Source organism: Bidens hawaiensis, unplaced genomic scaffold (assembly GCF_021521415.1).
Source record: "Bidens hawaiensis isolate Kalapana, Puna unplaced genomic scaffold, B.hawaiensis_p1.1 tig00020106_1, whole genome shotgun sequence".
Classification (NCBI taxonomy): Eukaryota; Viridiplantae; Streptophyta; class Magnoliopsida; order Asterales; family Asteraceae; genus Bidens; species Bidens hawaiensis.
In genome coordinates, this window is record NW_027493056.1 from 84,160 (window position 1) to 98,668 (window position 14,509).

Consider the following 14,509-nt stretch of genomic DNA (forward strand, 5'->3'; position numbering starts at 1 on the left):
GTAGAAATTTATTTTTGAGATGTAATGATGTTGTATGCTAATATATATATATATATACACACTTACTCACACACACACATACTCACGATGACAAAAAGTTCGCGCCCCCCTCCCTTATCGCCACACATTTCGCCGGTGGGGGGGGGGGTGGCGGTGTGCTCGCCTCTATCGCCCAAGGCTTTCGCTCACTACTGGGTGGCCTAAGAGGAGGGGGGGGGGGGGTCTAACTAATGGCATTGTAGTCACTCTTTTGCCATTCGGGATGGTGGAGTAAACCTCATCAACAATATTGGCCAGTCTCCAAAGGTGTTTAAAGAGACATTTTAGTAAACCCAAATTTTTAAGTGGGATGACGAGACAATCCTTATAGAGGACAATGAGTTCCTAATGGGGAGTAAAAAAAGAGAGGGTTGTATTTACCGAGGAAAACCCACATAAATTATACACATGAAAGATTAAAGTATCACTTTTCCTCACCTCAATATCAACAACGCGTTTTACAACAATGCCTCACATTAAGATTTAAGGATCCCATAAGAACTCGACAATTAATATTACTAGAGTTAGAGTAATAAATACCTTGATCTATTCTCATATTTTAACTCAACTATTTCCATAGTAGTATATTCTCCACTCGAATGAAGTATAAGTTTACCCTTGACAATTAGTAGCATATAAGTTATGATCATGTAGCAATATTAAATATTAATAATGATATCTACATCAACATTATTACAACATTAAATATGTAGACATCGTTTAATCATTATTAGTTGTTAGATATGTTGAATATGTCATAACCTTTATTCTATATAAATAGTCAATAATCTAATACAGAAAAGTCCAAGTTAAAAGTATTTTGACGTATAACTTTTGACTATATGATTAATAAAGCTATATACGAGACACAATGTACATGAAAATGATGTAACGCAAATTAAAACATACTGCCATTATTGGTTAATTTTCATAAATAATTCTTTATCTTAACTATGCCATTATTTTCTTCGTTCTCCCGTGTTATTTCAACTTTATAATCTCTCTCGATCTTATTATTAAAACAATGTCAGAAAGATTTTGCAAAGATAAAAAAATTAAAAATAGAAGTATATATAATAATACTTTGAACCCGTATATTACACTGTGTTTTGAGATTAAGAATTATATACTAGAAAGAAAATGCCATGAATACTTTGCTTATCATTTATACATTTATGATATGATTTAAAATTCAAATTATGTAATTAACTTCTCCTAGCAAGACAATAAATCAAGGCAAAGTGCAATAAAAATATCGAAAGACTCCGACGTCATTTGGGACTCAAAAAAGAGATGAAAAAGCCTACCCTCAAATTATTTGTTTCTAATCGCATTTTGGGCATCAGACCTTAAATTAGAGAGACAGAGATTTGTAAAATTCACAAAAGATCTTAATATAAAAAATTAATTTTTAATATAAATATTTGTGTATGTGTTATGTGGGAGACGAGAATTAGGTCATCATCATCATCATCATCATCATCGTACTCAGTATATCCCACCAATAGCAAAGTTATGGTAGGGTCTGAGGAGGGTAAGATGTAGACAGCCTTACATCTACCCCATAGGGATAGAGAGGCTGCTTCTAGTGAGACCCCCGGCTCGATAGTAGTTTTGCATCAAGCCTTGAACATAAGACACATAACACTCAACCATCGGGACACCGACCGATTGGTGCATGTACCCTTGCTTTCGGCTATCAACGCCACCACATGATGCCTGATTAACCTTCCCTCACTTTTAACGTTATTTTCACGAGATTAGTAAAATAACGTCAAAATTAGTGCAATTTCACTTTTGCCCACCCGAGGGTTCACACATATATACATTATATGCGCGCACCGCAAGCATGGCGTAGAGACGAGAATTAGGTCTGTAATTCAAATTCTTTGTGGTAGTTCCAAATTATATTAAAAAACTACTGTATGATCTAACCTTAATTTTCTACACAATCTACTACAATCACTATTACAATTTACAAGGTTTAATGTGTGAGTTGACTGATGTGTGCGAATGAGATCAAAGGAGAACAAAGATCAACTAAATCAAAAAATTATATGGAATAATGGAAAACAGTTCATCGACACTCAATCCATCACCAATGATGTTTTACTTAAAAATCCATTGGGTAACTCTCTAAACTCTAATTATCCAAAATCCTATATTAGATTGTGACACCATGAGTTAGTGTTGAATTTTTAAAGCTTGCATAAAGAAAGTTCAGTCTAGGAACATTGTTCATGAGAAATTTAGGAATTTTCACATACTACAAAGTTAACTCGTCAAACAAATTCCTTAGCTAAATAAACACGGGTTACTAATGTTGCGCATACGTAGCCTAATCTATATGCGTGCAATGCCTAATCTATATGCGTGCACGTTTAATTTCTTTTTTTATATGTTTAGTAAGTTATGATTTAATAACTCAATTCATGTAAAGTATTTAGATTCTTATTAAATTAATTAATAACATGTAATTTAATATTAGTTAACATTGTAATTTAGTTGAAAATATTATAACTTTTAAAGTAATAAACTTGGTGAAAACACTTATTTGGCCGAGACTTGGATTTTGGCTGGCCAAGAGTTGGTGGATTAAAAATCATTAGATATATAAGACAAGAGTTTATAAATAAGTATAAGACTTCATAAAATAATTAGTTTAATAAGTATGGTTCATAAAATAAAATAATTAAGTGTTATGACTATATAAATTGTAGACTTATAATTTGTGCTTAGTTAAGTCTCATGTACTTTTAATTAAATGTAATGTTTTTTTTTAAATGAGTTTAATTTTGGATTTGGTTACGTGCGCTGTAAATTTGGACTTGGATTATAGTTATTGGACTTGATTTAGTTTAGGTTGGGGTTAAGTGGTTAACTATGTTGATATTGACCAATAGAGTTTAGTTGGTCTTAAATGCATTGTGATGGGCTTAATTAAAATGAACTGAACCTTTGGTGAAGGGTTGAGCCCAGTTAACTTATGTTGGGCTTACATAGTTTTCATAAATATATTGGGCCTTATTAAAGTATATTGGGTTGGGTCCAAAACCCGGTCATACCCAAAACCGGTTTTTAACCAACCCGATTCTTGACTTTTATTGATCAAACTCAAAACCGGTTCCTAAAATTTATGTTTGCACATCTCTGATTGGGTCTATCTAAATACATTTAAGTTTCTATCAATTACTGACAATATAAAAGTTTATATCAACCAAGAATTTTGATGGGTGTTATAATATGCCCCACAAATCACAATATTAAGATTAACATGGCTTTCGTGATAGGTGCACTACAGCTAACCTCTACATCAGCAACTTACTTTTTTTTTAATCCTATTGAGCTAGAAAAGTCTATCGTTACTAGGTAATGACTTTTTTTTATTTTCTACTTTACCTTCTTAAATACATTGCCTCTAGGTCCCCCACTTATATCCTTCTAGTATATTATTACAATTACAAAATTTCATGGAAAAAAAAAGTGGAAAAAAAGTGAGAGATGTGTAAAGACGATCAAGTATAGCAGGTCTGACAACATGTACAAAGAAAGCGAAAGCAAAATTACTCCAAGAAGAAAACCAGAATAACATATAATGTGTTTTCCACAGTGTCGAGGGTCTCACCGGAAGCAGTCTCTCTATCCCTATGGGGTAGAGGTAAGACTGTCGATATCTTACCCTTCTCAGACCCTACCATAACTTTGCTATTGGTGGGATATACTGAGTATGATGATAATGATGATGTCTTCGACAGTGCCTTTGAAATCTCAGGGTGTCCTTGTCAACATTTTTGCAAAAGACTGTTTTCACGAGGTTAGGTCACGTGACAATAACCTTATCGTTACTTCAAGCTTACCTTTAATTATTATTATTATTATTATTATTATTTTTCATAAGTAATGAATATGTTAAGGTCTACGACAGATAACGGAAATAGAAAGAAACAAATGGTAATAGATAAGGCATTCTTGCTTTCTCATTTACAAGTGTTTGGGTATTCTTGGAAGTTGGACCACGTATCTTATCCAATATCACTCATCAGTGTTGTGGACGTGACCTATAGAACAAAAAAGGAAAAAGAGAGTGTCAACTTCAAGAACCATGTGATTCAGGTTTTAATGATTTCAAATCAAGCATTATAGAGGACATAAACTTTGTGCTTTTGCGTGTGGTTAAAACATGTCCTACGTGAGTACATGATACATTTTCCTATGATATATACATGCCATACACACTTGTCACATTAGTTTTATGCATTGGCTTGAAGTGTTTAATGGCCTTTTAGGCCCCAACTTGTCTGCTGTCTTTTTGCTCTCTATCATACAACTCATAACTTGTGTAGGGTAATCTTAGTTCTTTTTTTTTTTACCATCATCATACTTTTGTTTTTAAAATAATTATAATTTATTATTTCGGTATCAAACCCGAAAGAAAGAGAATGGTTTTGTAAAAAATTAATAATTTAATTTGAGAAAACTACTTATTATTTTACTTTTAAAATGGCTAAGCAGTTCTAGTGATGGAATGAGAATTTTTTAGTTAGAGGGTCATGACAATGTTATTTTCTCAATCGGCTACAACCAATGGGTCCAACCATGTTTTCTTAAAAGGTTCCGACTTTTATCCAAAAAGATTTAACAAATCCCAACAACCAGGTTGATGCACCCTCTTGACCCTCCCTTGATTCCGCTCCAGAGCAGTTTCTACTTGCTTGTGAGGGAGTAGTGGAGTTTGTTTGTCTACAATACTTGTTGAATGGTCATAGTTTCATTTGGTCAAACATTCTTTTCTAAAATCAATTATCAAGCTTCAAACATATTACTTTGGCCTTTCGATTTTGGTGATTTAAATGCACTGTGATTCAGTGAATTACATAATTACCAACCCGACATATTTGACCTACCATACAATTTGACAAAGCTGATTTACTTGGACCGTAGCGTGACAAAAACAATTTCCTTGCACCAACATGCACTTCCATATGTTATTCATGATCACTTGCTTAAAAGATATTCTTGAGGATGACAGTGACAAGACCTAGAAATGTCAACACAGACAAAATTTAGGGTGTAACTAGATTCCGAGAAATAAAAACCCGTGTAAAATTAACTTGTGATGTTTGGATGGCTCCACACGGTTCGTCGAACACATACATTTGTGTAACCACTCTTTAGGCAAACCTTCAGACGTGGCGAATTATGAAGTGTATGATTAGGTTTAAATTGTTGAGTATGTGCATACCAAAGATATTTATTTTCATTTTAGATAACATAATAACAACTTAATCGCTTCATATCAAAGAAAAGTTTTTTTCTTTTTAGAGCTTGTGATACTTTATAAAAGAAAAAAATTCTCAAACATTTTGATGATGCCTTAAAGCATTATTAGATCAACCTAGACTATTCTATTATCTGATTACGTATATAAACAAAAGGAATACAACAATTACTCCTTGAGTTAAGGAGTTCAACAAATATAGAAGTAAATACAAAAATAATATTCCATTGTTATCTAATATGGAGGACCGAGACACCGAATGGCACGGAGATGCTCAAACTAAGCACGCGGGAGACTCGTAGTAAAAATATCAGCCACCTAAAGATTGGTTGGAACAAATTTCGTATGCAAGCGTCGGGGGGCAACAAGCTCGCCTATGAAATGGTAATCAAGATTGATATGCTTGGCTCGTTTGTGTTAAACAAGATTTTGAGTCATGAATAAAGCACTCTTGTCACATAGGAGAGTTGGCCGATCGGGTGGTAAGGCATGTTGCTCACCGCTAGGCTAAGGATAGCAAACCGGCAAACCGCTATCGACTAATTTTCATTTTAGGCCCTAATCTTTACTTTGTTGTTATTTTTGTTTGGCCCCTAGACTTGTAAAGTTGTTAATTTGACATGAAAGTTTTAAGGGTGTTACAATGTGTCACAAGGAATAGATTACATCCACCAACTTGAAAGTATATGTAATTGTCGAAGCACGAAATGAATCTGACCTGATCCATGACGATGTTTCCACGGATTTTCGAGATGAACGAACCACGTCTTGATCTTCTTCTCCAGTTGCTTGAGACCTGCAATGGTTTTTTGGGGGAGTGGAGGTGACTGCTAAGAAATCCTGAGATCTATTGTTTACAGACACAAAAAAGTGGTGGTGGCTCTTATTGAGCATGACCCTTCAATAAGGAGGTGGAGACCTCCTTATATAGAGAGTCTCATGGCCACCATCATGATACCCTAATGGGCCTAGCCCAGTTAGGGTTACCTCCACAAAACCCCCTCAGCCCAATAACATTGTATTAGTCCATGTAATAAAATAAGCCAAACATAATAAATTTAGGATCGTAAAACCGGGTTTAGTACCATACCCCTACAAGCCCCCCCAAGTCCAGTGTTGCTCCTGGACGCGCAAGCGTCTAGGTGGAGCGCTGGACTTTATGAGGTGTGTTAGGCTATGAGGCGGTTTTTTCCCTGTTCTTTGGCCTTGTCTTTATTGTCTTTGAGTTTTGGGAAATTTTCTTCATGATGGTGACGAGCTGTAAAAATAATGAAGCATGCGCGTGAGGCGACTTGCGAGCTATGAGAATAATAATGCCTGCGCGCGAGAGGCGACTTACGAGCTAAGAATAATAAAGCCTGCGCGCGAGAGGCGTCTTACGAGCTGAGAATGATATAGCCTGCGCGTGAGGCGGCTTACGAGCTATGAGAATAGTAAAGCCTGCGCGTGAGAGGCGTCTTATGAGCTTTGAGAATAATAATTAAGCTGGCGCGCGGGGCGACTTACGAGCTGAGAATAATAAAGCCTGCGCGCGAGGGGCTTCTTACGGGCTGTAGCATAATAAAGCCTGCGCGTGAGGCGTCTTACGAGCTAAGAATAATAAAGCCTGCGCGCGAGAGGCGACTTACGAGCTAAGAATAATAAATCTTGCGCGCGAGAGGCGTCTTATGAGCTTTGAGAATAATAATTGAGCTGGCGCGTGAGGCGGCTTACGAGCCGTGAGAGTAATAAAGCTTGCGCGCGAGAGGCGTCTTATGAGCTTTGAGAATAATAATTGAGCTGGCGCGTGAGGCGGCTTACGTGTGACATCTGCCCCGATCCGACCCGACCCAGGTACCCGTTTCTCCGATCCGATCTCTTTCTTTTATGATTTAATATTTATTTATACTTATACTTTATTTTTTAATAATAATATTTTCCTTCCCGCCTCTTCCTCTCTTTTCCTTTCCTCCGTCCCGCCCTTAAGCCTTGAACCCCTTCTCTTATTTTTGTGTCCTTTGTTTCTTCCCGCCTAAGGTTGTCTGCGCAGCTCCACGCGCCAGACTCCTTACAAGGAAGCCTGCGTGAAGACCAGTTGTTTCTGCGATACGCGAGGCGAACTGTTCTCGCAGCGCGCTAAGAATTTTAGTTCTTCTCGCAGCGCGCTAAGAACGGTAGTTCTTCCCGCGACGCGCTAAGAATTGTAGTTCTTCTCGCAGCGCGCTAAGAACGGTAGTTCTTCCCGCGACACGCTAAGAATTGTAGTTCTTCTCGCAGCGCGCTAAGAACGGAAGTTCTTCCCGCGGCGCGCAAAGAATGGTAATTCTTCCCGCGGCGCGCTAAGGATAATAGTTCTTCCCGCGGCGCGCTAAGGTTTGTTCTGTCAGCCTTCGCCCTCGCGCGTGCGCTCGAGCCTTCTCGCGCTAAACCCTTTGAGTTTTCTTCTGTTTAATCTAGCCGTTTGCTTTTGTGTTGTCTATTCTTCTGTGCTGTTGACCTGACCTATCTTATGTCTGAAAAGTTACTTTCGGCGCAGCATGCGCACCAACCCCATTGGTTGGTAGAAAAAGTGACTGACATTATCTTTTGAGATCTGCTTTTCCATGCTTGACCAGTACCTTTATCTGACCCGCCCATGCCTGTTTACTGTTACCTGTCAGCTTTTCCTTGTCCCCTGCAGCTGCCATATCTTTTGATATCTTTTGCTTTTGGAATCTTTTGCTTTTTGGAGATCTTTTCCTCTTTTCTAGGGATTGTGTTCCCTAGGGTTTCTCTATAAATAATAATCTTATTTTTTCCTAACACATCACACACAAACACTTAATTTAACCTCCTCCTTGCTCTCTCTGCCGCCTCCCTCTCTGCCTCCGTCTTCCTCCCTGTTCTGCCCTGCTTTTCCGGTAATATATATTATATATATAATTTACTTATTAATTATGCTAACTTATAATCAAGACTTAAAACCAATCATTAAAACAATAATCTTATTTATAGGATAACTTGTGCTTGTTTAAAGTTGGTTCTTGCTTTATCTTTCACCGCATCGTTTATCAAGTGAGTAATCTCGTACCTAATCCCTTTTTGCTTTTAATGTTTTGGGATGTTCATGTGTTCATACAAACTTAGAGTCTTAAACTGTTTATGAACTTTAGTCGCGCAGTATCCCATGTGTTGAGGACGTAGACTTGGCTGTTTATTTGTATGTGTGGATCATTAACCGTCTTGTCGGTCTATTCCGCAGTTCTCATGGTACCATTAGATGAACACGGGAGAACAATCGTTTATGATTTTCTCTTTTGTTTACACTTGCACAGTCTTTCTTGTTTGTGAGCTCAATTGTGAGCACTGGCAGTCTATGAATCTTAGAGTTGGTCCCGATCAGATTACACCCTTGTTGAAAACCAGACATACACATGTTGCGCGCAGATTTATTGTTATCTATGTATTGTATTAAACTTGATTTCTCACCAACACGTAAGTGTTTGACGTTTTATTTTAACACATGTTCAGGTTTGCTGTAGCTACATTTGGAGCTTGTGGACACGTAGGACGTTTTTACTTTTGGACCTAGATTAAAATGTATCAAGACAAGTTATTGTTGTTCGAATATTTTGCCTTATAATATATTGAATTATGTTGCTTTATGTTATCTTCTGTCTACTTTGCGTGTGCGCGAATGAATGTATTTATTAAATATTGACACCCAATAGTGTCACGAGTAATGAAACAATATGTGGCGCCCCGATGTATAATCCGCCTTTGGTCGGGGTGTTACAGATTGGTATCAGAGCTCCGTGACTTTAGGATAGGTGGTTAGACGTAACGGCCTAGAATACCTAAGAGTCCCTTCTCGCGCATGAGAGAAATCTCATGTTTGCGCGCTTATTGTTAATTACTCGTTGTTTATAAATATGCTTGCGCAGACGCAGTATATGATTTTATGTTTTATTTCGCGATATTTCGATTTTTGTTGAATTTCGATTTTATTGATTTTTCTTACATATTCGTTTGTTGGATTTGAAAATCCGAAAAGTCATGGTGATACATGAATAGTTGATTTTCAATTTCCATTTACGATTATGTTCTGAGGTTGGAGACTTGAAAAGTCATGGTGATACATGAATTGTCAACCTCCAATACTCATTTTCTTGTATATTTTATATTGAGGATTGAAAAGTCATGGTGATACATGAATCGTCAATCTCCAATACTCGTTTGCTCGTATATTTTAAATTGGGAATTCGGAAAGTCATGGTGATACATGAATTGTCGATTCTTGATTCGAATTTGTTACCTTTATTAAGTCTGCATTTAGGGTCATTTATTTTACTTTAACTTTTGACAGTAACTGACTCCGCGAAACCAAGCTTTTCGAGGTTATACTTTGCGCTAAAACCAAGATATTAACTAAAATTAAAACTTTTATAGAATGCCTCCGCTATCTCGCCGCCATCAGAGGAGAGAAGCCTCGCGCAGACGTTCGCAGCAACGTTCCCAGGAAATGGCCGCCGCAATAGCCCAAGCTTTGAGCCAAAACAATACCTCCAGTTATAACATTAAGTCCTTTAACGCGGGTAACCCTCCAAAGTTCACAGGTCTTGAAGGAGCCACCGTGATGCTCCAATGGCTCGAGAAGATAGAAAACACTTTCCTCCACACCCAATGCCCCTCAGACAGACGAACCCTATATGCTTCCAGTGTCCTGGAATCCAGAGCGCTTACATGGTGGAATGGAGTAGCTCATGCGCGTGGCGCAGAGGCTGCTACCAGCATGCTCTGGGAGGAATTTAAGGATCTCTTGACGCGAGAATTCTGCCCTCCCAACGAAGTTAAGCGCCTGGAGGAAGAATTTTGGAATCTTAAGCAGTACAGTGGCGAAGCGCGCGAGTACGCGACGCGCTTCCATGAACTAAGCCTGCTTGTCCCTCACCTTGTTACCCCTTCCCGCCGAGCCATCGAGAAATTCCTTGGGGGTCTCCCCATGGAAATTCAAGATTCTGTATGGGCCAGAAACCCAGCAACCCTCTCTGACGCCATCGAGTTGGCCGCTGTGCTCAGCGACAACCATGTCAGAGCAGGAACCCTGTTCTTGCGGGGAGCAGAAAAGACCAAACCCACCAAGACTGCCCCTGAACCAACAGAAACCAAACCTGAACCCTCAAACCGTAACAACCCGAAGCGTAGGCGCAGACAAGTTTATGCGCTTACCAGCCCGCCCATTGTCCAGCAACCCGCCTACCAACCTCCAGTTTACGCGCCTAACCCACTGTCGACTTACCCAACTCCTCCTGTAGTCCATAACTATGCCTTAACCAATCCGGCACTCCCTGCCCCGCCAACTAAGAAACCTTACACAGGAAACCACCCCTTTTGCCCAACCTGTAGACTTCACCACCCACCTCAAGTCCCATGTCGACTTTGTAACCGATGTGGCCGCGCTGGTCACTTTGCAGAAAACTGTAGAGTCCTTCCCGCCAATCCAATTGCGCCAACACCACCAGTCTACCCGCAGAACCCACAACCAACCTACCAAAACCCACGACCCAGATCGTGCTTCAACTGCGGTGATCCCAGTCATTTCCGGAACGCGTGCCCGAGACTACAAGTTCAGATTACGCAAGCGAATCCGGTGAACCAAATTTCGAACCAAGTGACGCGTGGCCGAGCTTTTAACATAACCGCGCACCAAGCGCAAGCGAATAATGACGTAGTTAATGGTACATTTTTGCTTAACGGATTTTATGCTTCTGTACTTTTTGATACTGGCGCCGATCGAAGTTTTATTTCTCGCGCGTTTGAGCAGAAGCTTGCGCGACCGCGCGATAACTTAAAAGAAAATTTTTCAGTTGAATTGGCTAATGGCGAAACTGTTTTAATTAACTCAGTGATTAAAGATTGCACGCTTAACCTTAACGAAAATGATTTTCTGATCGACCTCATCCCCATGCCTCTTGGAAGTTTTGATGTTATTATTGGTATGGACTGGCTTTCGCATAATCGCGCCGAAGTTATTTGCGCCAAGAAGATGATTCGCATACCTCGAGAAAATGGTGATCTTCATATCTACGGCGAAAAACCCTCCAGTGGTCTTAAGCTTATGTCTTGCGCCGAAGCCCGAAGGCTCATGCGGAAAAGGTGTATTGCATTTTTAGCCCATGTGGTTAAACCTGCTGAAGAGAAGAAGCTTCGCGATATCCCCGTTGTGCGTGATTTCCCTGAAGTTTTTCCTGGTGATCTTCCTGGTATCCCTCCCGCTCGTGAAGTCGAGTTCCGTATTGATCTTGTCCCTGGTGCTTCCCCCGTAGCTAAATCTCCTTACCGTCTTGCGCCCGCTGAGATGCAAGAATTGGCAAGCCAACTTCAAGAGTTGACTGCTAAAGGATTCATTCGCCCTAGCTCTTCGCCCTGGGGTGCTCCGGTGTTGTTCGTTAAAAAGAAAGATGGATCGTTTCGCATGTGTATTGATTACCGCGAGTTGAACAAACTCACCATTAAGAACCGGTATCCCTTACCGCGTATTGACGACCTCTTTGATCAACTCCAAGGTGCCTCTTGTTTCTCCAAGATTGATCTCCGCTCTGGCTATCACCAGTTGCGCATCCGCGATGAAGATGTTCCGAAGACTGCTTTTCGAACTCGTTATGGCCATTTTGAATTCTTGGTCATGTCCTTCGGTTTAACCAACGCACCCGCCGTTTTCATGGATCTAATGAATCGAGTGTGTAGGCCTTTCTTGGATAAATTCGTGATTGTGTTTATCGATGACGTTCTGATTTATTCTAAGACCAAGGCCGAGCATGAGCAACATCTTCGATTGGTATTGCAAAAGCTTAGAACCGAGCAGCTCTTTGCCAAGCTCTCCAAGTGTGAATTCTGGTCTGATGAAGTACAGTTTCTTGGTCATGTTGTAAACAAGATGGGTATTCATGTCGACCCATCCAAGATTGAAGCAATCAAGAACTGGATTACGCCGACCACTCCTACCGAGATCCGTTCCTTTCTGGGCTTAGCTGGTTATTACCGGCGCTTCATTTCGAACTTCTCGAAGATCGCATTGCCTTTAACAGCTCTAACGCACAAAGGTAAACCGTATATTTGGGGCTCGAAGCAAGAAGAAGCCTTTCTGACGCTCAAGCGTTTGTTGTGTGAAGCTCCTGTTCTTGCGCTACCTGAGGGTAATGAAGATTTTGTCGTGTATTGCGATGCATCCAACCAAGGTCTCGGTTGTGTTCTTATGCAACGAGGCAAGGTTATCGCTTACGCATCAAGGCAACTCAAGGTTCATGAAAAGAATTATACAACTCACGACCTCGAACTAGGTGCAGTTGTTTTTGCCTTGAAGATCTGGAGACACTACCTTTATGGTACTAAGTGTATCCTCTACACTGACCATAAAAGCCTTCAGCATATCTTTGATCAAAAGGAACTCAACATGAGGCAACGCCGATGGAACGAACTCATCAGCGATTACGATTGTGAGATCCGGTATCATCCTGGTAAGGCTAATGTGGTAGCCGATGCGCTCAGCCGAAAACCCTGCCAGCTTAACTGTATTTTGCCGCGCACGCAGCTTCACTTCGCGCCGATCCAAAGCAACCTTGAATCGCGCATTCGTGACGCGCAGCGCGCATCCATCAGTAATGGTAACCTTCGCGCCGAGTTAGCGTGTGGCGCGGAAGCGCATTTTGTGCCCAATCTGAGTGGAATTCTCTGTTATCTTAATCGCATCTGGATCCCCTTTAATGAGAATCTTCGCGCTGATATCCTGAGTGAAGCGCATAAATCTCGGTATTCTATTCATCCCGGCGCTGATAAGATGTACAAAGATTTGCGCATTACTTATTGGTGGCCCGGTATGAAAAAGGATATTGCTGTGTTCGTAGCTAGATGCCTGACTTGTTCTAAGGTAAAAGCTGAACACCAACGCCCATCTGGTTTGCTCGAACAACCAGAAATTCCTACGTGGAAATGGGAAGGTATAGCGATGGACTTTATTACCAAGTTACCTTTGACAGCAAGCAAACATGATAGCATTTGGGTAATAGTGGATCGTTTGACTAAGTCTGCCCACTTTCTGCCCATTCGTGAAAACTACCGTGTTGAGCAACTCGCGCAGCTTTATGTCAAAGAGATTGTCTGCCGTCATGGTACTCCTTTGAGCATCATATCCGATCGCGATGGCCGTTTTATATCCCGCTTTTGGAAATCTCTCCAATCTGCGCTAGGAACTCGCTTGGACATGAGTACGGCATATCATCCTCAGACTGACGGACAGTCTGAGCGAACTATTCAAACTCTTGAGGATATGCTCCGATCTTGTGTTCTTGATTTTGGAGGTAATTGGGATTCACACTTGCCTTTGATCGAGTTCTCTTATAATAACAGCTATCATTCCAGTATTGGTATGGCCCCATTTGAAGCACTTTACGGTCGTAAGTGCCGCTCCCCGATTTGTTGGAGCGAAGTGGGAGAAGCTCAAATCACAGGACCCGAACTTGTTCAAGAGACAACCGATAAAATCGCCAAGATCCGTGATCATCTGCTGACTGCCAGAAGCCGACAGAAGAGTTACGCAGATTGCAGGCGAAAGCCTCTCGAATTTCAAGTTGGTGATCTTGTTCTCCTCAAAGTGTCGCCTTGGAAAGGTGTTGTCCGCTTTGGGAAGAAAGGTAAGCTTGCTCCTCGATATGTTGGACCATTTAGGATTCTCGCGCGTGTGGGAAAAGTTGCCTACAGACTTGACCTGCCGCCCGCGCTCAGTAATGTGCATCCAACGTTCCATGTATCCAATCTCAAGAAGTGTTTAGCTGACGAGAACCTTCACATTCCACTTGATGAAGTTCAAGTTGATGAATCTATGCATTTCGTTGAGAAGCCTGTTGAGATTATGGATCGCGAGGTAAAGCAAACCAAGCGCAGTCGTATCCCTATCGTGAAAGTTCGCTGGGAGTCCAAGCGCGGAGCCGAGTTTACATGGGAAAGGGAAGATCAAATGAAGATCAAGTACCCGCACCTGTTCTCTGCGCAACCTACTTCGAGATAAATTTCGGGACGAAATTTCTTAAAGTAGGGGAGACTGTGACATCTGCCCCGATCCGACCCGACCCAGGTACCCGTTTCTCCGATCCGATCTCTTTCTTTTATGATTTAATATTTATTTATACTTATACTTTATTTTTTAATAATAATATTTTCCTTCCCGCCTCTTCCTCT